Source organism: Diceros bicornis, chromosome 13 (assembly GCF_020826845.1).
Source record: "Diceros bicornis minor isolate mBicDic1 chromosome 13, mDicBic1.mat.cur, whole genome shotgun sequence".
Taxonomy (NCBI): Eukaryota; Metazoa; Chordata; class Mammalia; order Perissodactyla; family Rhinocerotidae; genus Diceros; species Diceros bicornis.
Genome location: NC_080752.1, coordinates 4797389 through 4817224, shown reverse-complemented (window position 1 = coordinate 4817224; position 19836 = coordinate 4797389). Strand labels below are relative to the sequence as shown.

Below are 19836 nucleotides of genomic sequence, written 5' to 3'. Positions count from 1 at the left end.
CTATCAATAAGAATATAATGACCTGAACAACATTATCAACCAATGTGACCTACTTGACATTTATAGAACACTCCACCCAACAACGTCCTTCTGTGGTGCACATGGAACATTTACCACAAGATACTATATTTTGGGCCATAAAACAAACCTTAACAATTTTAAAAGAATAGAAATTATAAAAAGTATGTTCATGAACCATAATGGAATTAAACCAGAAATTAGTAATAGAAATATATCTGGAAAATCCCTAAATATATGGCAAATAGGCAACATATGTCTAAATAATGTATATGTCAAAGAGGAAGAATTAAAAAGTATTTTGAACTGAATGAAAAGGAAATATAACATGTCAAATTTGTGAGATGCAGCTAAAGCAGTGCTTGGGGGAAAATTATAGTGTTAAACTATTTATATTAGAGAAGGAGAAAGGTTTGCAATCGTTCAGATGCTCTGAATGCATCCACCTTAAAAAAAACTAGAGAAAGAAGAACAAATTAAAACTAAAGCAAACAGAAGGAAGGAAATAATAAAGAAAAGAGCAAAAATCAATGAATTGGAAACAAAAACAATTCAGAAATATCAATTAAACCAAAAGCTGGTTCTTGGAAAAGATCATGGAAATTAATAAGCCTCTAGCCAGACTGAGCACCCACTGAGATGGCCTAGAAACAGTGCATCCCAGTAGCCATGAGCATACCCAGTGTCCAGGTCTTGGTTTCTAAATGCCATTATCCAATACAAGGAACCAGGACTCCTTGGAAAAGTAAACTCCAAGACTGGGCAGGGAAAATACAAGATGATCCTGGAGCATCTTGTGGTGCCACAAAATAAGGAAGTGCTAATCAACAACAACCACAATGGGATTATGTCAAATACAGGAGCCAATATGAAAGAGTTCCCAATGGCGAAAGCCAGAACAATTTTTGCTAAAAATAATTAAATAAATAAGAATATATTAGGTTTAAATAAAAGTTGAATAAGCTGGTTCTTTCATGGAGAGAAAGGGCATCTCTTCCTTACAGAAGAATTCCAATTAATAAATATAGAGGAATGAGGGAAATAGAAAATCACCATTAGAACACCACAGCCATAATTGCTACAGACAAATCACCTGATGAATCCTAAAATTAGGAGGTGAAAGGTTAAGGAGAAACAAGACATTTCCATAGTCTCTTGGTATCCTCCCCCAATATTGATCAACGACAAAGGGAGAAATAGTAACTTTACAGTGGAGAAACCGGTACTACCTTACCCAGGGGTCAGGTTAACATCACCAGTGATAAGACATAGTAACATCATGCCCTCTTCCCCCAATTTGATGTGCTGAGAAGGCACATCACTTCTGTGGTAGTCTTGCCAAAAACCCATAACCCCAGTGTAATCACGAGAAAACATCAGACATACCCAAATTCAGGGACAGTCTACAAAATACCTGATCAGTGCTCTTCAAAAGTGTCGAGGCCGTGAAAGACAAGAAAAGACTGAGGAACAGTCACAGATCAGAGGATACTAAGGAGAAATGACAACTAAATGTAATGTGAGATCCTAGATTGAATGCTGGAACAGCAAAAGGACATGAGTGGAAAAACTGGTAAAATGAGAGAAAAATCTTTAGTTAATAGGATTATAGCAATATCCCTTTTCTGGTTTTGATAATGTACTATGGTTATGTAAGATGTTAATATCTGGGGAAGCTGGGTGAAGGGTATATGAGAGTGCTTTGTACAGTCTTTACAATTCTTCTGTAAGTCTAAAATTATTCCAGAATAAAAAGAAAAAAAAGTCAGCAGAGCTTTTGATGAAGCAGCCCTGAAGGAAAGAAGTAAAGGATCCTTTGTGCTATAAGGAAATAGTATGGACACCTTGAGACTGTGGATGAGACTTGTGGAGAAACATCTGGGATGCTACCTGGGCCCCCTGTGATTCACTTCGCCCCTGGGACTCCAGGCTGAGAATTACTGATGGGGCCATCTGACCAACTCATTTGAAGACATCCCATTTTTAGGGGTGTTTTAAAACACATTCCATATCTTACTTTGGCTTTTTATTCTGTCTCAACTAGGTCTTGGAAGCGATGATGACCTTAAAATCCTAAAAGCTGATTTTCTTTATCCTTCTAAGAGAATGATGGATTTTTTTCCCTCCTCTCTTCATTTACTGACTGTGATCATGGCCGGAGGTGGTGTAAACTGGCCATCCCTCTTCTGATTCCAACTGCTTCTAGCCAACACAGCTTTTATTTATTTATTGTAAGACTGGATTTGCAAGGAAGCCTGATGGCTGCAGTTCTCTTTGGCTCACACCACGCTGTTGCACACACTTATGTTATTTGCTGGGCCCCTGAAGGCGTGTGAGTTTTTGACCCCTGGTGAATGTAATGAATGACATAGAATTTGTGGTGTTGGTTCATGATCTTTGCTAATCAGAGCTCTTTTCCACTTGGACTGAAAGTTCTCATCCTGCTGCTACAGTTCTTTCAATTCCTCTTTGGAGTTGTGGCCTCACATTTGCTTTTTATGACTTTCCCTTATTTGTCCTCGCAGCATTTGCGAGGGAGCTGTGGATTGCCAGAGGAGAGCCTCCCCGCTCCCTCCACCCCATACGCACACACAGAGTTTATTTAGCCAGGATGTGCAAACTGCCTGGAAGCCAGGTGGTCACACGAAATGGGAGCCACATGGCCTGTCCCAGTGCAAGACTGGTCGGCGCCCGGAGTACCTGTTTGGGGCACGTGACTGCCATGTCACTGGCTGCCCAAAGTAGGGTCTTGCCAGATCTGAGGAGCTCATTTTGTGCTATACCACAATCCTTTTGCACTAGAAGCTTCCAACATGGGAGGAACTCCTCCAATCATTTGGCTTAATGCTTCCTTAGAAGGGAATTCTTACTGACATCAGACTCTCCTGGTTCTTAAACCCAAACTTGGCCTGACAAGGCCACATCCTCCTCTGAGAGAAAGAGCAGAGTCGGACTCTGGGAGTTGGTAGCTCAGCAGAACCTCTGCCTCCAACTTTCCAACGCACTGGAAAGCACCTGTCCCTGTAACCCTTCGACTCCTTTTCTTGTTCTGAGTTAATAGACTGAATCTATGGATGTGACTTTTAGACTCCTTCATCTGTTAGAATAGCTCTGTATCACATTTGTTTGGTTGGTATCCAGACCTGGCAAATTTTATAGGACCTTAGCTTTCTACAGCTGAAACCAGCAGTAGTTCTTCACCAGGATTGTCAGAATTACCTGCAGAGCTTTAAAGATGTACATATGCCAAGATCCTCCTGTAGAAACTTGGAAGCACCTGTATTTTTCCAAAGCTCCACAGGGATTTTGATATACAATCTCGGATGGAATTGTCAGGCTGCTGGGGACTTTCGCTTACATATTTTCTTATTTTATCTTAATGTTCCTTTTTTTATTGTTCATAAATTTATGACTATTCCACTTAGGGCACTGATTCTAAACAGGGTCAGGGATTTTTCCAATCATAAAGGCACTCCTGCTGGAGAGTCTGTGTGCCTCCTGGTGACATTCACCATCTGCCATGGATTGCTGAGGTCCCCAATGGGCCTCCTCATATCTTAGGTATAAGGGCGTAGGAGAAAGGTTAAGAACCAGTGCTCTAAGGTTTTGTGTGTGTGTGTGAGACTTTAGATTCCACATTATTTACTTTTAGGTAACTAGAAGCAAAAAGAGGGTGCACATTGGCCTTGGCCAATGTTTTTCTTCATTAAAAACCACCCTGCCAAGGCCCACAAACTGGCTGAGTGATTGTAAAAGGGAGCAGGACTCGATCCAGAAATTTCCTTCTTAAACACCATCCGAGGGTGTTGTTCCACGCTAACAGATGAACGCTTCTCTTAGGAAGTTGGAAGAAAACAACCATTAACCTCATTGGCTCTCATCTTGAGCATCTCTTTAAGAGTCATCTGACCTTCCCTCTGGTGGGCAGGCCATCCTTTTTGGCATGATTTAGTAACTTATTTTCTACCTTCATCAAGACATTTTCCTTCTTTATCTTTGGAAGAGGAAAGAGCATGAGGTGGGAATCAGATGGACCTAGGGTTTAATCCTCATGCTGATGTTTACTGGATGGTTTGCCCTTGAACAAGAAACATAAGCCTCGTGTTCATTATCTGCAAGATAGGGGGAATCTGCCTTAGATGATTGTGGTAAGGATAACATACCCCTATTTTACAGATAAGGAAACTGAGGCAGGGAAGGATTAAGCAGTTGACTCAAGGTCCCACAGGGTTTCAACCCAGATAGTCTGACACTACTCAGAGCCTGCCCATTCAGTCCTTCTGCCATACAGCTCTGCAGAGGCCCAACATGTACTTATTTCTCATCTGTCTCAAGATGGCCTAGCGTAGAAGTTTCTGAAAATACTGTCTGTTGTCCTACACTGGACAATTCTTGAGTTAGGTGCTTGGAGTATTTTCATCTTTGATTCTAAGCCTTGCAAGGAATGCTGGCAACACACCCTTCAGGTGTCCAAAGAGAGGGTGGATGCACATGGGCAAAGAGCGATTTTCATGGGCTGTGTTTTCATCAGTGTTTATGGATAATGGTTTTCTGCCCCAACAGGAGGTATTTGTAGTTACTGTTTCAAGAGATTAAAATTACTACTTTAAAAACAAATGAATGAAATATTTAATAAATGACATAACACTGGGGAAGTTCCTTGCAGAGTGCCTGGAAGATAGAAATCTCTCCATAACTGCTCGTCTCCATCCTCTCCACCTTCTCCTTCATTTGACTTCGGTTTAGTCTGTTGTTTCCTTCCCCCACAAACTGAGGTCACAATCCTCTCTATTCCATTTTACTTAATATTGATCACGTGTTTTGATGAGCACTGTGTTTAGTTTGAGTGCTACAATTAAAGTGCATTTTGAAGAGTAGTATGAAATTAGAAAGGATAGAAGCTACTTTGGGTGACAGAATTGGGTCCCAGGTGTCAGGTTAAAATGATGAACTGAGTCTTACAATATGAAATATAATGGGGCTAAATGTAAGGTCTTGTGATGCAGTCCAGAAGATTAACTGTATGAGTGCAGAATCGGGGAGGCGTGTGGCTTAGCAGCCACAAATATGAGAGATACTTGGGAGTTGAAATTGATAGTTGTATTGGTTAGGGCACACATTCAGTTGCTGTCCCAAAGACCTGAAATAACAATGCTTAAGTAAACTAAAAGTTTCTTTTCCTCTCACAGACTGAGAATAAGCAGTACAGGGTGAAATGGCAGCACCAGAAACCCAGGATCCTTCTATCTTGTTGCTCTGCCACCCTTCATCCACATGGCTATTGGGTTCACTTTCCAGCCAATGGGAAAGAAAAAGGGAAGGGGAGGGCATGATCCTTCCGTTTAAGAGCAGGGCTAGGAAATTATACATTTTATCTGCTTACATCCTATTGGCTAGAACCTAGCCTCCTGGCTCCACCTTCCTACAAGCGAGGCTGGGAAATGTGGTCTTTAACTGTTAGCCATATTCCTAGCTAAGAATTTTATTACTAGGTAAGAAGGGGAAGGGAAAATGGATATTAATTGAACAATTAGCAGCCTTGTAGTTAAGTCATTATGATACAATAGTGCAATCTGTTTGCAGAACAGTCGTGGTTGATATTATAGTGCATTGGTAGAAGTATAAGTATTTTCTAGAAAAGGAATTTGCAAACTTTTTCTGAAAAAGGCCAAGTATTTTAGACTTTGCAGGTCATATATGGTCTCTGTTGAAAATTCTTTTCTGCTTTTGTTTTTTATAATCCTTTAAAAATGTAAAAACCATTGTTAGCTCACAGACTATAAAAAAATAGGCTATAGTTTGCCAACCCCTATTCTAGAACAAGGATGGTGATGAGTCTGGGATCACACCTTATGGTGTACAAGAACGTGTTCAGGGAAGGTGATCAGGATGGGAACGGGACTCCGGATGAATTTGCAAGAGCAATGATTGAAGGCATTGGTTACTTTTAGTCTGGAGCAGCTAAGACTCTTGATGTTATGATCATTGTCTTCAGATATTTGAAGGACAGTCGGGTGGTTAGGAGAGACTCTTGTTCTGTATGCATCCAAAGGAAAGAACTAGAATCAGTGAGAGGATGCTCTGGGAGACAGACCACAGCCCAGCATAAGGAAGGACTTGCTCATTATTAGTTATCATTTATGGAGCCCTTATTGCCAGGCACTGTTCTAAGCACTTGACATAGATGGTCTCACTTTATCCTCAACAACCCCATCAGGTAAGTACCGTTCTTAGCTCTACTTTACAGTTGAGACAAAGCAGCATTAGAAAGTTAAACAACTTGCCCAGGGTTACATGCTACTAAGTAGTGGAGCCATAATAACTACAATTCTCTACTGACTACTTGTATGCAAATTAAATCAGATTAGAGATGTAAATAATTTAGCAGTCAGGCACATAGTAAGTATTCTTGCTGGTGATAATCATTATAATCCCTAGGAAGTACTATGTTTCTCATCATGGTAGTTGTATTAGTTTCCTGTGGCTACTGTAACAAATGACCACAAACTTTGTTGCTTAAAGCAATATATTTATTTGCTTGGAGATTCCAGAAATCTGAAATCAGTTTCGTTGGGCTGAGATCAAGTTGTCAGCAGGGATTTGCTCTCTCCAGAGGCTCTAGGGGGAAACCTGTTGCTTGCCTCTTCCAGCTTCTGGCAGCTGCTGGGTTTCCTTGGCTTGTGGTCACATCGTGCCAGTCTCAGCCTCTGTGGTCACATTGCCTTCTCCTCTTCTTTTTTCTGAGGAAGATTCGCCCTGAGCTAATATCTGTTGCCAATCTTCCTCTTTTTGTATGTGAGCTACCGCCACAGCATGGCCACTGACATGGTGTAGGTGTAGGTCCGTGCCCTGGCGACTGAACCTGGACCACTGAAGCGGAGCGTGCCGAACTTAACCATTAGGCCACCAGGGCTGGCCAATCTCCTTTTCTGCTCTCTGCCACTCTCTTATAAGGATACTTGTAATTACATTTAGGGCCCTCCCAGATAATTCAGGATAATCTACCCATTTCAAGATCCTTAAATTAATCACACCTTTTGCCATATAAGGTAATGTTCGCAGTTTCCAGAGATTAGGAAGTAGATATCTTTGGGGGCCGTTATTTAGCCTGTCACAATGGTATTTAAGTATAGACTGGATAACCACGTTTTTTTCTTTCTACAATTGGAAAAAAAAATTTTTGTAAATTCTGTGATTTATTGGTCAATCATAACATCTATTTTCCTCGTGGATTTTTTTGTATGTGAAAATAGAATATATTTTGTATAAGGTATGAGTTCGAAGTAATAATTTTTTTCAAATAGTCACATTCTGACACTATTTATTGAATAATACATTCTTTCCCCTATTGATCTAAAGTTCAGTTTTTATCACTTGCCTTTCACATAGCAAACACTATGCTTGAATCTGTTTCTTAATTTCATTCAGTCCCATCAATCCATTTTGTAAGTTTCTGCTGTTGTGGTATACTGTTTTATTTATTGTAGCATTAAAGTACATATTTATTGATAAATTGATAAATTTAGTCCCCCTCTATTCTTCTTCAGTTTTCTTGGCTAATGCCTCTCTACTGTTTTCTTTGTCATTGTGTATTTCAACTTAAAAAAATTTCTTATTGTCATTTTAATGTGGTCTTGAGAAAAGAGGAGAGAGATGGAATTGTAATTGTTTGCATTCCATAATGATCCTTCCTCCTTATTTTTTATTCTAGTCATTTTACTTACCTATCTCCACTGAGATTTTCCAAACTTTTTGTTGAAATCATATGGAAGTTTAATTCTAGATGTATATCTTATATTTCAAAACTTCTTTCTAACAAGTAAATTAAACTTTACAACCTCATTATACATTATTTTTATACCTAACCATACGTTTTATTGGCTTTCTTTCACATTACATTTTCTTGTATAACATATCTTCTCCTTTCTTGAGTTCATTATTTTGGCTTATTTTTTCCCTTGGCTAGAATAGATTTTCAAGTAATCTTTTTTCATTGTTATTTAATAAAGGGTATTTGGGTGATATAATTTATGCATCTTTGAACATGCCTTTCTTCTGTCATCACACATGAGAGAAATTATAGTCTCGCAGCTGGTAAAATTCTTGAGTTACAATAATATCCTCTCAGGAGTCTATCAACACTGTGCTCTTGTCTGTTAGCACCGTGCTGCAGATGAGCGTGATATCAGCCTGAGTTTCCCCCATCAGGAAGCTTGTGGTCGTTTCTCTGTGTTCTTGGAGCATCAGACTACACCTAGAATTGTGTATTCTTTGAGTAATTCTGCTGTCCAGCACTCAGTAGACCCATGTGATCAAGGGCCTAAAGTCTTTCTTCAGCTCGAGGAAATGCTTTTCTATTTCTTCCTTGATTATTGCATTTCCTCTTCATTGATGATGTTGTCTCCTTCTGGAACTCCTGTTAGACTAATATGGGATCTTTTGGATCTCTTGGTATATCTTGTGTCTCATTAGATTATTTAAATCTCTTTTTCCTTTTCTGTTTTTGTTTGTTTGCTTGTTTTTTGTGGCATCCCGAAATGATCTGGAGTCCTGCCCCTGTTCAACCTTTTACTTCTACTGATGTTAGGGATAAACTGTCCACTTTCCAAAGACACTGTGGCATAACTGTCATCCTCTGTTGAGAGAAGCAGCCTGGTTCCTGGTATCCTTTTTTTTTTTTTTTTTGGTGAGGAAGATCAGCCCTGAGCTAACATCTGTGCTAATCCTCCTCTTTTTGCTGAGGAAGACCGGCTCTGAGATAACATCTATTGCCAATCCTCCTCCTTTTCTTCCCCAAAGCCCCAGTAGATAGTTGTATGTCATAGTTGCACATCCTTCTAGTTGCTGTATGTGGGACGTGGCCTCAGCATGGCTGGAGAAGCGGTGCGTCGGTGCGCGCCCGGGATCCGAACCCGGGCTGCCAGTAGTGGAGTGCGCGCACTTAACTGCTAAGCCACGGGGCCGGCCCCCTGGTATCCTTTAATCTGCTTCTGAACTGATGCTCAGGACTCTCACCCAGTCTCTGGTCCTCTGAGCTTGGGAGTTTCCAGGACCCTCTTCTGGAAACCTCTGAGCTTGGGAGTTTCCAGGACCCTCTTCTGGAAACCTGTGCACTTTCTTCTTAGGGGGTCTATGTAGAATCGTGAGCTTATCATTATGAATCAGCTTTCCCTCACCCGTGTCCCGTCTACTTTATATCTTTCCCATAGTCCTCAAAATGTTAGCTTCATTGATGGCATCTTTCTCTGGTTCCCAGCACTGCATGTTTTGGTCATATAAATGTTGTTGTAGTTGTTGTTTTGGAGGGGTGGGAGGGAGTAGACGTATGAGCCCAATTTACCATCCCTGAATGCAGAAGCCCCAGAGGGGAGACAGGAGAGGGCAATGGAGTATTATATGGATGGCTGGACCAAATGACCTTTCAGCCTCATCTCCTTCTGGGAGGCTTTTCTCTAAAGTCTGAAGAATAAAGCAGCATAATTAACGGTTTGAGAAACAACTTGTACAAAAAGGTCCAGGAGATAGTGTTTAATTTAGTCAGGAGAACAGAATGGGTGAAACTTAAATGGTGAGTCACATAAAACCTGCTGAAGATACAGCAGGAGGGACTCAGCTTAAATTACAGCCAAAGGGATTCATGTTGGTGACTACAAAGACCATTTAACTCTTAACTTGTGTGGCATCCCAAAGCACTGCAAAGCCAAGTGAAGAAGCCTCCTTCACTGGTGAGTTTTCTGGAGGGTTAAGAGCTGTTCTGTTTAAGGGAAGAGGATGGACTGAACCACCTTCCAGATTTCCCAAAAGCATTGGGATATTCTGATTATACCATGGTACATGTGATCTTAGATAGGGAATAAAGAGCAGCAGCAGATAAACTCTCGAGGGTAAAAAGTCTGGTTTTGGGGGCCCGCCTGGTGGCATGGTGGTTGAGTTCGCGTGCTCTGCTTTGGTGGCCTGGAGTTCGCAGGCTCGGATCCTGGACATGGACCTACACACTGCTCATCAAGCCATGCTGTGGCAGTGTCCCACGTACAAAATAGAGGAAGATTGGCAACAGATGTTAGCTCAGGGCCAATCTTCCTCACCAAAAAAAAAAAAATGTAGAACAATCTGGTTTTCATTCAACCTTACTGATTACTTTTTTTTAATGTGAGGAGAGACTGTTTTTGCCAGGAGCACTTTCTCCCAATCTTTGAAACTAAATGGAGACATCTTTAGTTTCTTCCCCAACATGCTGGGAAGAAGAGGAATTTCAGCATCTTCCTCTCTTCCTGCAGTTGGAGGCAGCTCTAGCTCCCAGTGTCTCTGGGGACTCCCTCTACATCCCCTGGTGGTCCCGTCCCCCAGGCTGTGCAGAGAGAGAAGTAGGGAGAGGGCATGGGGCCGGACCAGGGAGAGGAGTGACAGGCTCCCTGTGGAAGATCTGTGCCTTATCCCAGAGCCTCCTGGGCTCAGGTCTGTGGTGGCCGCGGGAGAGCCAGTTCCAAGCTGTGTGGCTGGTGACATTTCCAGCTGCTAAAGCCCAGCCAGTCAGTGACAGGCCCAGCTAGCTAGGGCGATGACACATGAAATATGATAATTTGCTGCTCAAGAGCCCTGGAGGGGGAGAGGAGAGAGAGGTGTGTCTGTGTGTGTGGCTGGAGAGGCAGCGCAGGCAGCACCTGCGATGAGGTGGGAGGGTGACAGTGCACTGGCTTCAGTGGCTTGCCAAGGGAAGGCATGGGCTCTGCGACTAGGCCTAGAGGGAGAGGCCCCGGAGCGGTGTAGGAGCGTCAGAGTTGCTCTTCAGGCACGCTCTGCTGCTGCGGCTGGGTAGGAACCAGCGGAGAAGCAGCTGGCGCCATTCTGAAGCTCTTGGGCTTCTGGGGTGAAAAAGAAGCCGTAAAAGGCGTCTTCCTTCCTTCCAAACATAAGTGAGGTTAGGAGTTTTGGTTTCGTCTCAGTGCTACCTCTTTAAACGCAAAAAGAAAACTGGAATAAATACCACCTGGGTGGCTGACGTACTTAATGAATAATTTGTAAAAAACATTTGGGCTGGGGGATGTTTATCCCCTCCCTATTTTTCTAACTTCATGCTCTACCTAGCCCTGAAAAATAAAAATAAACAAACAAAACCATCTTGTTAACAAAATCTCGAGGAAGGGCCTAAGTCTGAATCTTCGAGTCTCTAAAGATTCAGGTGTTAGTTTTGATTCCAAATTCTGGTTGAAAAAACAAATGTATCTTGGAACAAGATCTGGTCCTAGATTACATTATAGTTTAGAAGCAGTGCCAGAACGATCCTCTCGTTTGACGACGTGGCACCTGAGGCTGTAGGGGAGGAGGGGGCGAGGAGTGCCCTGTGGTTAACTCCGAGGTGGCAGAGGTCCCCACTTCCTTCAGCCGCCTTGGCAGGCTTCCTGGTCCTTCATTGGCAGTTAGGGGCTCGTAAGGGGTGACACTCGTGCTGACAAGCATCCTCTGCATTGGCTGACCTGATCAACAAGCGTGTTGAGAAGTGAGGGAATCACAGTGTTTACATAATATGCTGATTAGTCGCTGAGGAACTCATCACTGCAATAAATGTGTCTCTAGTTTTGTGCCTTGCATTTGCATTCTCTATCTCTCTCTATATATACATATTTTTAAAGGCACCGATAAATGAAATCATTATCACTGTGTACAAGCCTGCCCTGTGGCTTTAGGCATGGGACTGGCTTCCTGTGCTGGGAGTGATAGCTATTCAGAAGTGATAATTGGTGTACTGTATCTTTAAAAGGTTAAAACCCCTTTCAAAAAAGGTCTGGACTCACAGTGGAAAAGACAAGCGAGTCATGGGTTGGCTCTGGGTTCAGAAAACAGCTGCTGATTAGATTCCGTGTCTGCAGGCTGAATTTATTCTGTGTTTTTCAGCAGCAGGAATTCAAGAGGGATGCTACTGTTTGGGTTTCTGATCGTGATTTATGTTTATTCAGAGGAATAACAGAGGGGGGATCTGTTCCTGGTGCGAGCATGCTCACAACCAGCCGACTCTCCCATTATCCAGCTGCCTAGTTTGGTGCTCCAATGTACATGTATATTCCGTGTGCATACGTATGTATACAAACACGCATGCATGCCTGGATGGACATATGTGTGCACAGGTTATTTTTTAAGGACAATTCTTTCAATAAGGTCTTTACCCTTACTTGAAACAGGTGTTCATGAAAAAATGCACAAAATCCTGACTGACCGGAATAATTCATGAAGAAGGGGCTGGATCCCTGGGTCGGAGAACACAGGACCAGTTTGCCATCCCAAGGCAGAAGGTAGGGGCCTCTGGATTTTTATTCGGCGATGGATTCCTTGCGCTTTATTTTATTTATTGTGTTTTTGCCTGTGGCCGCTACGGGGAAGTGGGATGGCGAGCTGCGATTCCATTTTGTCGTTGCCTTTCTTGGGCAAGGTGTCCGGTTGCAGAGGTGCAGGGGCCGGCCGGGTGGGCGGCCGCGCGGCCTGCGGTGCCCTCGGTGGGCTGAGCTGGCTGCTCGGCCTGGTGCTGGGGGAGCGGCGCGAGCCTCAAGTGACCCCCGCGCGTCCATCCCCGGCGGCGGCGCCTGTAACCCTGTGCGCGCCGCGCGCTCCTGCTCTCTGGCTGGCAGCCGCTCGGCACCGGCGCACTGGCGAGCGGGCTCTCGAAGGAGCCTCAGCTGGCGGGCAAATGCCTCGCCTGCGGCAGCACCTGCTTTTCTCCTGCTGCCCTGGCTGCTGCTCCGGGATTGTTGAGGCCGACCCAAGCGGTTTCTGTTGCCGGCTTGGCTGAGAATGAGATTCGGAGGATGCTGGGGACCAAGGCAGAAAGGAGCTCTTTCCCTTCTCCCCTTAATCCCAGCCCCCTAAAAATGTACCTAAAGCAAAATCACAACCTCCCTCCCCTCCAAACAAAACAAAACAAAAACCAAACTCCTACTCCGTTGGGGATTCTTGCCTTTCCGCTAGCAAAGCGGGTGCCCCTTCTCCAAGTTATGCCCCACATTTTGCCATCTTTAGAATTAGAAACACTGATGGTGCTGATTGGCCCCTGCTGAGATTGTGTGGGCTGCCTGAGGACTCCTGAGCGGGGAGGACAACCTGACCCGCGTACACCTGGACAGGAGACGTGGTGTAGAGGAATTCGGGGGCCAGGTGTTGGTTTCGTTGAACGCGGCTGCTTTGGTTTACGTTGCAGGTTGCAGGTCGGGACTACTTCTGTGGCTCCGCCCTCCCTTGAACTTTGCGGGCAGTGGTTACAGGCAGGAGGGTCTGCGGGGTCTGGTCGCCGCCAATCCACCTTCCTGCTGCGCACCCTCAAGTTTCTGGCAGCCCTTGGCATTGTAACCGTAGCAGCCAGGTCCCCTGCCCCCCTCCAACTACATCGTGTATTTCGGTTGTGTTAAAAATGGCTTGCTTTCTGGGTGATGGGGGCTGGCAGGAGATGAAGTGTGCGCTGGACTGATCTCCACCGAACATTCTCGGGTCTCTGTTTGTGTAATTATGTAACCTCAACTGATGATCAGTCCTACCCGGACTGAAGAAGTTGGGTCCCACGTTTAAGATGCTTTTATGTAATTAGGTGTATGCTGGGGGCAGGGAGGGTGTGAGGAAGAGGAGGAATAATTTGAACAACTTATGTGAAGAACATGGGGCAAAGATCATGCATCCATTGGGGACAGCGTGGTGGCTTTGGTTTGGTGTTGATCTGAAGACCCTCCCACATCCCTTTCAGCCAGTGATTGCTTGTCTGAACTTTCCTTTGGTCATGTCACCCCTTATGGACACTGGAGAAGGTTGGAATCACCCCTGCAGGGCCTCTAGGTTCCTAACTCAACCCAGGGCATGAATTCTGAATCCAGGTTGACTGCCCAGGCTCACTGGTTATAGGTCCCAGCTGTTTTTGATGCTTCCCACCAAGGGGAAGAGTTTCTGCCTGGCTGGAGCTTCAGTTAGTTGTGGGGCTGGACTTCGCTGTGGGGCTGAAGAGTAGACCTCAGGTTGTGGCTGAGCTGCTTGACACATGTGCTTTAAAGCTACGATGACTTGCAGAGGCTGGAGGCCCTGTACATTCTTGCATTAAAATATCGTGGGATTTGTTTTCAAGGTAGGAGACCAGCTGTCCCACCAAGATATCTGCAGGCAGGAGGGGAGAGTGGGTGTGACACTTAGCTCTCTCTCCTTCCTCCCAGTTCTGTCTGTTTAGCTAAGGCACCCACAGGACACAGAGTTGTCACATGGGGCCCCTTTGTCACACCCCCTAGTGCCCCAGCCAAGGGCTGCTGTGTGGACTTGTTAATTTGGTGGGGAAGTCTGGCACCTTCAGGCTGAGATTGTTTTTTTTTGCCCTCAGCACCCCAGTGGGTCTGTTTTAAGGGCCGACTACTAAGGTGTCCGCTGTGGCAGTGGATCAAGATGTGCTCAACTGGCACTGTTGTTGAACTGTCTCTGCCCATTGTGTTTCAGTGGCAGCCACTCTGTTTGGAGTGGAGAAGTGTGTGCTGCCTTTGGGTCCTTGCCAAGTGAGCCATTGAAGCATTTAGCGTGTGAAAGGTACGAGCAAGAAGATGCATTTAGTCTGAAGTCCTGGCAGATTCCAGGCCCTGACTTGATGGAAGATAACGTTAAGAAAGCTGTGTGACAACTGGATAGCTTTTAACCTGTCTCTCACTTTCTGCTCTGTGAGTTCCCTGATGGCTCTCAGGTTCTTTTCTGCTTGCCACGCTGCCGGTCAAGGAGGCCCTGGCATGCTGGTCTCCACTCGATTCTGGTGGAATCAAGGCATATTTACAAATCTTCAGATGCCCTGGGCAGACAGAGCGGGAAACACTGGCTACATGAGCAGGCAGCACTGGTGTTTCGGGCCAGACTTGGCCAAAGCCCCTGACCAATGTTGTTCTTCATCTGTAAAGTGGGTGTAATCGTCATAGCCTTACCAAGCCCACCAACTATCTTGAGAGGAAAATGAGCTAGGCTAAGAAGTAACACGTGCTCTGTAGCCGATGGGTATTAGGATAACAATCCAGCAATCTGGAACTCATATTTACACAATTTCACTTGTTCAGTTGAGACCTAAGTGGTAAATCAAATTGTGAGCTACAGTTCTTGAATTTTGATCATTGCAGAAAATTCCATACCCTCTGCCAGGACTCTTCATTTACATAAAGTTCTAAGAGGCTTGGCTATTAGTTTGCCAAATACACTAGCAAATTGGAAGAGATTGATTAAGCACTGCACAGGAGTTGTTAAAGTTCTCCTGTCACATGTCAGTAAGAAGTACTAGTAATGTAAGAAACAGAGAAACTAAAAAAAAAAAAAAAAAATTAAAATTTAAAAGGCATAGGGATTCAAAGCATGGAATTTTAAGACTATTCAATATAAGTATTTAACGTAAACAGGTCAGTGAAATTTTATATATTTTGATGGGTCTTCAGGACTCTGTTTTGTAGCAGAATAACTGATGCTCACAATGACCCAGATGCTTCAAGAGCACTTTAAATGACATCTTGTGTGTCCAATTTAAAAAGACATGAGAATTTGAAGTATACCCTGAAAGATTTTTTTTAGCATGATGCTTAAACAAAAAACTGCATTTATGCAGGATAACAGAACCTCTGAGGTTTCTGGACAGCCAAGAGCTTACTGATCAAAATTATATGATAACTGAAAAGCCCTCCTGTTGAATCAATTGAGAACTTCATGATCTTTTGCTGAAATTTAGCAGGGAACTGTTATGCCGGTATTTGTAGTGCTTATGTTCTAATATTTAATGCTACAGAATATTCTAAGAAGGAAACCTGCAAATCTCGACCTGTCTTGTTGTGACTGGGAGACATACTTCAAGCTTTCCAACTTGGCAACTCTAAGGCTGCAGTTCGAAGAGATCGGATTATAGAAAAGATGAATCAGGAGAGGTCAACCCTAGTGGCATGCCCGTCAGTGTAGGGAATGTGGACTCCCCACTACCAGTGTGCTGTTAAAACACTTGTCAGGAAAACAAGTCCAAGATGTCATGGCAATACCCTCATGCTAAGCTATGGTGTTTACTCAGTTCAGACATTGTGCTCAAAATTGGAAGGATGTCTGAGTTACGCGAGCAGTACTAAGCTTTGCCTGACCCTCTGCTGATTTGCTTAGTTACAGTTTACTCCAAAACGAAGGCACAAGGAAAAACAAAAGTAGGGGAAAATGAATGCTGACACTTCCTAAGGAGTATTTTTAAATTCAGTGCATACGTTGAAGATGTGAAGACCCTAATTGAAAGTAGCAGAAGAGTATTGCTTGGTTTCGAGATGCACATAGATTCATCGTTTTGGTACATTATTTGAAGAAATTTTTGAACTTGCTAAAAGAAACTGTCAATAACAGGTCATTGAATATGATCAGAAATGCTCAGAACTGTCTAAAGGTTCTACGTATATAAGCAAAGGAATAAGATGGAGAAAAGAGTTTCTCTGAAATCCCAGGGGGCTTGGAAGGCAGAGGAGGTAGGGATTGTTGGTGGCAGGTGACTGAACCACATTCTCCAGAGAGCTGCCCTTTTGGAAGGGTCACATTTGGGAATATGTGCTTAGGCTGTAGATTTGGCCCATTGATGAAAGCCATGAGTGCATGAGTGTTGTGATTCCTCTCCTTGTTACTAAGTGTACAGAATACCAGGTGTGGCTGGCATTCTTGTGACAAAAGGAGAAGGGTGGGTCTAGATGTGCAGTAGAGATAGAGTGAGAATGCCCCTCGGATTTGGGAGTGAGGCCAGGGGGCAGCACAGGGGAGTTAGTCTCAGGGATCTTGGGAACTCTCTGGATGTCCATGGGTCCTTGAACTGGGGTTTAGGGCCAACTTTAAAAAAATGAGTAATGTATGCATGACTGGGATCCAAAGAAAAGCTGATAAACAAACAAAAGAAAGAGATGAAAAAAATAAAGGTAATGTTATAAATACATGACATGCTCTGTTGAGCCTCTGTCCCCAAAGTTAGTCTGTTCAGTCATTCATTGGACTTTCAGGCTCGGGTTGGATGCTGAATCTATCTTAAGATGAGAGGAGCCCTGATAAAAATGAACTGATTTAATTTTAATAGAAGAAGAATTCTGAAAACCTCCTCAATCAAGATTCAATACAGTAGACCCTTGACATTCTGTATGGATACATCTCAAACCCTTGGCAAATCCCCAAATTTGCAAATACAGAAAAATATTTGCATAGGCTCTTGACTTCCTTCTGCATCAGGTTTCTGTCCAGGGAGGAGAGGTTCCCATGATTATTCACAGGCCATCAATTATTTGCCTTTTCAACTTACACTCAAGGAAATAAAGTTTCTGTCACTTCTAGAGTTTCTGTTTCCCTGGTGGTGTCTTGGGATGGGGAGCTTTGACAAGGCTCCCTCTCTAGCTTAGTGCCTGCTCTTGTGCTGCAGCTTTGCAACACACGGTTCACACTTGTGCTTTAGGAGAAGGATAATTGCCATGTGGTATCGCTATTAGGGATGTTCACCAATAACAGACAAGTGAATGTTGAATCTACGAATGCTGAGCATCTACTGGAGTTGCTAAAAATTGCACGTGTGTGCCACCTCTGAAACTCCCTCGAATCCCTAGCCCTTAGTATCCACTTAATACACTCTTAGCAACTTCCCCTGTCAGCAAATCTCCATGAGGAGAACTGGGGCATCACACAGCTGAAGTGTATGGTAAAGGACTTAAAATGAGGATATCACCATTAAAATCTAGGCAAGAGAAACAGAATATAGTTATTTACTCCATGCCCTCATTTTAAAGATTTCAAAATTTGAGAAGATTCCCGGAGATTAAAAAAATAATAAAATAAAACCACTGTGCTTATGATTATATTAAATAAGAGATCCAGAGAAGAATGTACTCTGGAGGTTGGGCCCTGCTGCTCCTCACTGGAGAGAATCGTGCAAGAATGCACTGGAGTGATTTGGGTAGAAGCTCTTAGAATTTTAAGTGGGTTTAAGAGCTCCACCAATTACAATTGAGGAGATCGTCTTTGCCAAGCAACTAGACGAGATATAGCAGGAATCACAGCAATTTGGTATGAGAGTTTCTTATTACATTTTTCTTTTAAAATATTAATTTTTTAATTAATAAGTTTTTAACTAAAATTTTCTTATTAAAATATTCTTTTAAAGTAATTTTAATGAGATAGCCACTAGATACAAAAGAACTCATGTATTGTATATAAAGGAATAAAGAATTATAATATAACCAACACTCATGTACTCACCTGTCAGTTTAAGAAAAAGAATGTTACTCTTACCTTTGGAGAGTGGTACCCCTCCGCATCCCATCCCATCCCCTCCCTTTTCAGGGCTAACTGTTTCCGGGACGTTTCTGTCTCTTTTCTCTATGCTTTTATTGTCTTACCCTCTTATGTTTGCATACCTAAACAATATCTTGTTTAATTGTGCATGCGTGTGAACTTCATATAAATGGAATCATACTGTTTGTATTCTTGTGTTCTCATGCTCAGAGTTAGCCCATGTGTACCAGTAAGGCTGCCCTGCTGGACAAACGACTGAAATGCTTCCATGTCAGTTGGTGGTAAATTGCTGCCTGCCTGGCTCCCTCCAGTGCTCCTGTGAGACCTCCTCAAGTCCCTTCACCTTCCTGAAGGGATTACATCTGGCACAGCAGGGGATCTTGGGACTCAGCTCCAGCACTGTGGCTGGGATCGCTTTGACTGGACAGCCCCTATGCCAACTCATTGTTAAATGTTTCACTCGTGGATTGCTTCACGTTGTTGAGTGTAGCTGAAATTTTTTCATTTTGCTGAACTGTAATTCCACTGAATGAATATGCTGTGGTTTATATATCTATTCTATTATTAATGAACACTTAAGTTCTTTCCACCAGCCCTGGTGGTCTAGTGGTTCAGACTTGTGCTCTCACCACCACGGCCTGGGTTCGTTTCCCGGTCAGGGACCCATACCACCTGTCTGTTGGTTGTCCTACTGTGGTGGCTGCATGTTGCTGTGATGCTGGAAGCTGTGCCACCATTCCAAATACCAGCAGGGTCACCCATGGTCGACAGGTTTTAGTGGAGCTTCCAGGCTAAGACAGACTAGGAAGAAGGACATGGCCCACGAAAAAATTGGCTGTGAAAACTTTATGAATAGCAGCAGAGCACTGTCTGATGTATTGCGGGAAGGTGAGAGGATGGCGCATAAAGACCAGGCAGGGTTCTGCTCTGCTGTACACAGGGTCACTAGGAGTCGGAATGACTCCACAGCACTAACAAAAACAAAAAAAGTTATTTCCAATTTTTTGCTATTGTAAATAGTCCTGCTGTGAACATTCTTTTTCAAGTCCCCTGGTGAGCATGTATCTAAATTTACTTAGGGAATATACGTAGGAGTAGAATTACTGGTCACTGACTATGGGCATCTTCAATGCTACTGGAACAGTTCAATTAATTTCCATTATGTTATGTGAATTTCACCTCAAAAAAAATTAATTTCCATTGTGTTTAACCAATTTCTATACCCAACTGTGGTGTATAATTGTTCCCATTGCTCCATATCCTTGCTAATACTTTATATTTTGTGGGATATTATCAGAAATTTTGCCAATCTTGTGGGTGTACAATAGTATCTTATTTGGTTTCAATTTGTGTATATTTTATTACTAAGAGGCTCAGCATCTTGTCATATGCTTGTTGGCCTTTTCATTTTTCTTTTTTTGTGTGTAAAGAGCCTTTTCAAGTCTTTTGACGATTTATTTAAAAATTGGGTAGTTTGTATTTTTCTTATTTATTTGTAGAAGTTACTTATGTTTCTTGGAGACTATTTCTTAGTGTTGAAAATACCTT

General features: G+C 43.2%; 1 protein-coding gene across 2 annotated transcripts in view; it reads left to right on the top strand.

Moving 5' to 3' along the window:
* Positions 1–19836, top strand: part of HIVEP3 (HIVEP zinc finger 3) — a 503450-nt gene that overhangs the window by 86653 nt on the left and 396961 nt on the right. For both annotated transcript variants that reach the window (XR_009221799.1, XM_058552079.1), the window contains exon 2: positions 12195–12305. The gene's annotated coding sequence lies outside the window, so the exon portion shown is untranslated. The remainder of the gene's footprint in view (positions 1–12194; positions 12306–19836) is intronic.